General features: G+C 41.2%; 1 non-coding gene across 1 annotated transcript; it reads right to left on the minus strand.

Moving 5' to 3' along the window:
- Nucleotides 1–4,716: 4,716 nt before the first annotated feature.
- Trnas-cga (transfer RNA serine (anticodon CGA)) lies at nucleotides 4,717–4,791 on the minus strand. Its single transcript has one exon. It is a non-coding gene; the product is annotated as a tRNA-Ser (tRNA).
- Nucleotides 4,792–7,081: the final 2,290 nt, after the last annotated feature.

Here is a 7,081-nt window from a genome sequence, read left to right on the forward strand (position 1 = left end):
GTGGACAAACGTTGCTTATGAGAACTAGTTCTAATTCGGTAATATCTATATTCGATTGCATGGTGGATAACACTGTCCTGGATGCAAGAAATATGTTTCGCCAGCTTTAATATAGTATTTCTGTGAAATATTTCCGAGTATATTTCTCTGTTGGCGTCCATGTTACGAATCCCCACGTAGTTTACAGGTGGATAATTAAAAATGAATGCAAATGGAGTGTAATTTAAAAGTTTCTCTCGCTCTTGAGTGACTGGGAGGTTGACATTATGCCAAAGCTTTTCCACATCTCATCAAAATGTTTATCAAAATACTTCCATACTACAATAAACTTTTTCCAAAACTACAATGTCCATCATCAGATATCTGAGCTTCTCAACCTGTACAAGAAACCCCCCCCCCCCACACACACACACATACACACGCTGACTTGGCTTTTCTCCAATACAAGTGACAAAACTTTAAAGAGGTCTTTGATACATCTGTGGAAGCTACTTCCATCACAGAGCCATACATAAAGTAGGTAAAATCCAAAACAGTTATTCTGTGAAGTGACACATTTCCACTACATTTTAAGTATAATTACAGATATCCATCAACAACATACTGTAACAGAATTTTACTAATTTTGTGACTTTTTCCATGGTTTCAATATTTATCCATACACATATTTACTTATTGCTAACTAGATTTGGCTTGGTATTTCTGTTAATATCATCCAGCTCAAATAGATAGCCCTTCAACCCACTCATGGTTTCTACAAACTAGTACAAAAATAAACATGCACATAAATGTAGTAATGCAATGTGGTAGGATGTTAATGTCATTGTGTTGTAAACACACACATAGCAGAACACAGTTATGCTATTTCATGTGTTGGTTCCCGAAGCTGAGACCCCCCACACACTGTCTCCATTACTCCACTGGGGGTGAGGAGAGGTAGTGGGGGAGGAGTGGGGGCAAGAGGGTGATGGGAGGGAAATGGGGGAGGGGAAAAGTGGAGGTGGTGACATCAGTGTGATGTGGCTACAGCTACCCCAGGGAGAGGAGGTGAAGGGATCCCCCAGCGAAAGCCAAGCCACCATCTTGAATAAGTTTGGCAACAATGTAGTCTGTCCCAGCTTCACACTTATTCCATAACTTATTACACTCTGTATGCCACAAGATTCTCATCCCACTAACAAATGGCGGAGGTCTCTCGGAAACCTGTGAAATGACTGCAGTAGGTAAGGGAAGCAACAGATTGCTTTACTGATGATTCTGCTCGCAGAATGGATACAACAGACACAGCTGCAGAGTTTTTTTGCCGAAGGCAACGTCTTAGTTGCTGCCACGGATCCTGGAAACAGTGCAAAATCATTTGCAGCGGTCTTTAACAAATTCTCCAATAGCTGTCTATTTAACAAAAAAAAGGATGAATTAATATACTACAAGTCGTAATGAAGTTATTACAGCTTTTTACTTCCCATTTTCCATTTCTTTTTTGAAACCTGTCTCTATAGGAGAGGCCTCTGACATTTGTTTCTTCATTGATACCTTTCCTCATTGCAAGGGGCTTTTGGCTATTTCACTGAGAGGACATTAAACCCTAGTTAATCTTCCTGCTTCTCATTCCCCCACTCGCTCCCCACTCCTCACCTCCACCAGGATATCCATTTCCATACGAGCTTTTGCTATAATCCTCACACTGGCTGTGGTTAGTACCCTCTCTGGATTCCGTCTTGTAAAACTTGTTGTGCTGTCTTTCATATGTTACATCCAATGAATATAGTTTTCACAGCAGGAACCTGTTTCAAGTGCTAGGAGACTTTTTAACTCGGCTCCTACTTTTCTCCGTCGTATGTGACATTCAGTAGCTACCCTACAGATGACATGAATCTACATCTGCAACTGCAGTTCGCCGGTCATCTGTTTATAGCGGACAATACTTCAGGTGCGTCTAACATATACTTGCTTTTTTCACCCAATAGTGAATGGTGCGCGAGAAAAACGACTGTTGGGTTATAACTTATGACTGTCCCTTCATAGTCATATTGCGAGATATATGTCAGTCTATGTAATATGTTGCTCGACACTTGTATCAACGTACGCTCTTGGAATTTTAACAACAGACCTCCCCGTGTGGCCCAATGTCACTTTTCCAGTGGTGCTACTGGAGTCTGATGAGCATTTTCGTGTCGCTTACTAAACGAGCCATGGCGAAACGCACATATCCTCTTTGATCTTCTCCATTAATATCACCTAGTAAGGCTACGAGACTATCGAGTATCAATCAAGAATCAGTCGAACGATCACAATTCTTCACTATTCTTCAGTGAACCTCGATCTCACATCTGTCTTCCCTACAATTACACTACTGGCCATTAAAATTGCTACACCAAAAAGAAACGCAGATGATGAACGGGTATTCATTGGACAAATATATTATACTAGAACTGACATGTGATTACATTTTCATGCAGTTTGGGTGTATAGATCATGAGAAATCAGTACCCAGAACAACCACCTCTGGCCGTAATAACGGCCTTGATACGCCGGGATATTGAGTCAAACAGAGCTTGGATCGTGTGTACAGGTACAGCTGCCCATGCAGCTTCAACACGATACCACAGTTCATCAAGAGTAGTGACTGGCGTATTGTAACGAGCCAGTTGCTCGGCCACCATTGACCAGACGTTTTCAATTGGTGAGAAATCTGCAGAATGTGCTGGCCAGGGCAGCAGTCGAACATTTTCTGTATCCAGAATGGACCGTACAGGACCTGCAACATGCCTCATGTATTATCCTGCTGAAATGTAGAGTTTCGCAGGGATCGAATGAAGGGTAGAGCCACGGGTCGTAACAGATCTGAAATGTAGCGTCCACTGTTCAAAGTGTCGTCAATGGGAACAAGAGGTGTCCGAGACATGTAACCAATGGCACCCCATACCATCACTCCGGGTGATACGCCAGTATGGCGATGACGAATACACGCTTCCAATGTGCGTTTACCGCGATGTCGCCAAACGCGGATGCGACTATCATGATGCTGTAAACAGAACCTGGATTTATCAGAAAAAATGACGTTTTGCTATTCGTGCACCCAGGTTCGTCGTTGGGTACACCTTAACAGGCGCTTCTGTCTGTGATGCAGCGTCAAGGGTAACCGCAACCACGGTCTCCGAGCTGATAGTCCATGCTGCTGCAAACATCGTCGAACTGTTCGTGCAGGTGGTTGTTGTCTTGCAAACGTCCCCATTTGTTGACTCAGGAATCGAGAAGTGGCTGCACGATCCGTTACAGCCATGCGGATAAGATGGCTGTCATCTCGACTGCTAGTGATACGAGGCCGTTGGGATCCAGCACGGCTTTCGGTATTACGCTCCTGAACCCACCTATTCCATATTCTGCTAACAGTCATTGGATCTCGACCAACACGAGCAGCAATGTCGCGATGCGATGAACCGCAATCTATACAGGCTACAATGCGACCTTTATCAAAGTCAGAAAGGTGATGGTACGCATTTCTCCTCCTTACATAAGGCATCACAACAACGTTTCCCCAGGCAACGCCGGTCAACTGCTGTTTGTATATGAGAAATCTGTTGGAAAATTTCCTCATGTCAGCACGTTGTAGGTGTCGCCACCGGCGCCAACCTTGTGTGAATGCCCCGAAAAGCTTATCATTTACATATCGCAACATCTTCTTCCTGTCGGCTAAATTTCGCGTCTGTAGCACGTCATCTTCTTGGTGTAGCAATATTAATGGCCAGTAGTGTAGTTTAATGTGATGGTCTCAGTTTAGGTCGATCGTGACGGATATTGTTATATTTTGGGTTTTACCTGTTGTTTGGTGATAGACCGTCAACAGTTTAATCCAGTAGTTGATAGTAATTCCGACTAGTTACACAAAATGCGTTAACTTTGTTTGCGTTTGCCGCCCGACACTGCGCCGGTCCTGAACTTCACCAGGTCATATGTATAGTTAACAAAAATAATGCTACAATAGCAGCGTAGCTAGTTTTACATCTGATTATTTCTTCCAGCTGAGAACGACGCGCAGTGTTGGGTCTGCCATGAAGTCCTCAGTTTCGTTATTCAGGAGAACAGAATCCAACTGCCTTATTGTTGATGTCTTTATTTCTGTTTTCTTGCCAACATCACATGTGCTTTTGCTACTGGACGATTGTAAAATATCCAAGAATTTGAAACAGTGAAGTCCTCTGATATTCATCAGTTCCATTTTACTGAGAGTTTAGGTGCATCCAGGAATGTAAAAAAGCTATTTGTATTACATTTCGCCTATAATTTCAACTTTCTCACAGTGTAATTTTCACTTACTTACCTTTCGTGTGTTTGACGTATATCACAAGGAAATAACCAGGTGCACCCCAATACAGATACTGTAGATCAAATTTAAACCGATACCGTAACAAGGTGGGCGTTAACGTATCAAAACGCGTCACACTGATTGTGGCTAAACAATGAATAATTGGTGTCTGTTTTAAAAGGTGATGGAAACAATGAATAGTTGGAGTCTGTTTTAAAAGGTGATGGACTCACGTAGACAAAAGACTTGAACCGACTCTCTTACCGATAGCCTCTTCTCGTACAACACAGGAAGATAATTTCTTCTTTTTTCATTTTGTAATTCTGTGGTGTATAGTCTTTGAAAAATTAACGACGGAACAAAATACAAACAAACACGTCTTATGAAACTTCCTGGCAGATTAAAACTGTATGCCCGACCGAGACTCGAACTCGGGACCTTTGCCTTTCGCGGGCAAGTGCTCTACCAACTGAGCTACCGAAGCACGACCCACGTCCGGTACTCACAGCTTTACTTCTGCCAGTACCTGGAAACACGTTTTATGTTGTCTTCGCCAACGCCTGCATCCGGCCGCTGGCTATATCGCGAAACAGAGGACACACAGAGAGTAGGAAAATAATTTTACTTGGAATGTGCAGTGGCCGTTAATGAGTAACAGCGTAATGGGTATGAATGTTTATGCCGGCCGAAGTGGCCGTGTGGTTAAAGGCGCTGCAGTCTGGAACCGCAAGACCGCTACGGTCGCAGGTTCGAATCCTGCCTCGGGGATGGATGTTTGTGCTGTCCTTAGGTTAGTTAGGTTTAACTAGTTCTAAGTTCTAGGGGACTAATGACCTCAGCAGTTGAGTCCCATAGTGCTCAGAGTCATTTGAACCATTTTTTTTTTTTGAATGTTTATGAAAATCCTGAAATACATGTGAAACTACCGGAAATTTCTAGCACGCACGAAAGGTGGACATAATCTTCCATCATGGCCGTAGTCATTTACGAGAGTACAAAATGTTTCGTAGTGTTTTCTGATGCAAACACAACCTGTTAGATGATAGAAATGAGACAACTAGATACACTTAAAGCACACTGGTGGAATGAAGAACGACTTTATATGGTCTTCTCTCATATGTAGATTCCACAAAATCATGCACTGACTCTGTCCTCTGTTTAATACGTCACGCATTTTGTCGTCTATAATACTGACGTTTCACTAAGAGTTCTTGCGCATTACGACGTACAATCGGTCCAGAACGCCAGTCTCATTTATGTTTCAGAATGTCTGTTGTGGGCTTATTGGTCAAACAGCACATTCTTTGAGCTTCATGTATTTCTTTGGCTTATAGTGTAAAACATGGAACTGCTAATGACATCCCGTTAATAAACATTCTTAGACTGCCCACTCCGATTTCTTCATTTTACACATCGGAGATTAGCGAAAGAAACCACAGGGGTCATCAGATGGAATGCGGATAACGAGGGTAAAGAGCGGAGGCCTGAAAATATGCCGGCGCGTAGTAAAAAGCCTGCTACCATTAAACGACTGGTCGTAGCACACAGGTAATGAGACATTCCGTCTTGTACAAATGGTCCGCTACACAGCTGTCAGTAATCTAAAAGGGTGCAGTTGCGAACAGCTACATTTATTCCTCAGTTTATCCTCGACCTTTTCCTAAATTTATTTTATACGTTGTAGCTTGATAACTTTATGTCTTTTTAAACATTTAGTAATGAACAGAATCACAGGTAGTTACACGTCTCACTCAGTAAACATTCGTCTTCCCGTAACGAGCTTCTGAATCCTTGGAACTGAATAATCAAAAGGTTATTGACTGTTTTACTGGCCTCCCCTGGTACGGTTTCCCTAAACCTGCTTTGTCTTTGAAAGAAAATGTTACAAACAAACCAGTACCCGCTGTCACCTTATAATGATTCAGCCTCCCCCAAAATTCATATGAAATGACTGATACCACCTTCTTTTTATATGCATCCGGATAGTTATCGGACAATTCAGTGCTTCCTAAGACCTTGTACGTGCGTCTTTGTATATATAATTATGTCATATTTGATTAAAAAAAACTTGATATTCATTGCGAAGGCGTATGGAATGTTCTAGAGGAATGTATATTGTCATCATTATTAAGAGATCGCCATTAACAAAATTACGTACAAATGCTGGATTGAATGTATAATAAAGAAATGAAGGGATAAACATTTGGCGGAAAATATTAAAATGCTGTGGAAGTGTTGACATAGGTGGCCGGCGCCTCTTATTACCATAATTACAATCAAGTAACGAGTTAACACAAAGAACCTCATTATCTTGAGAAACGGCTTGAAAGTTATTAGCAAGTGATGTATTTTCAATTGTTATCTATTCTTATGTCTAGTTCTGTAATTGATATTCTTTGTAATTACATTTATAATTAACTCTCCAATTGTTTACATCTCACCGTTTTCCAATTCCAGAAATTGTGGCTTTATTTGTACGTTCTATGTATTTAATCGGACAAAGCACAAGCCCTGTACTACCATTACATGCTGGGAACTAAATCCAAACTGTAATTAATTATGTAACTAAAATAATTTGAGAGACATTATTGTAATTAAAGTTCTGAATGATTTTCTTCTGGAAAACTAAAGATACTACTAGAAAAGATTGTCATTCAAATATTGCATTTTATACCTTATTGGGATGTAACATCAGTCTCTTTACGTTTTGTAAATTTTAATTGTAACATTGATGAAATTATATAAAATTAATAGTGGAATATTTTGTGAGCAGTT

Source organism: Schistocerca serialis, chromosome 5 (assembly GCF_023864345.2).
Source record: "Schistocerca serialis cubense isolate TAMUIC-IGC-003099 chromosome 5, iqSchSeri2.2, whole genome shotgun sequence".
In the NCBI taxonomy this organism is placed as follows: Eukaryota; Metazoa; Arthropoda; class Insecta; order Orthoptera; family Acrididae; genus Schistocerca; species Schistocerca serialis.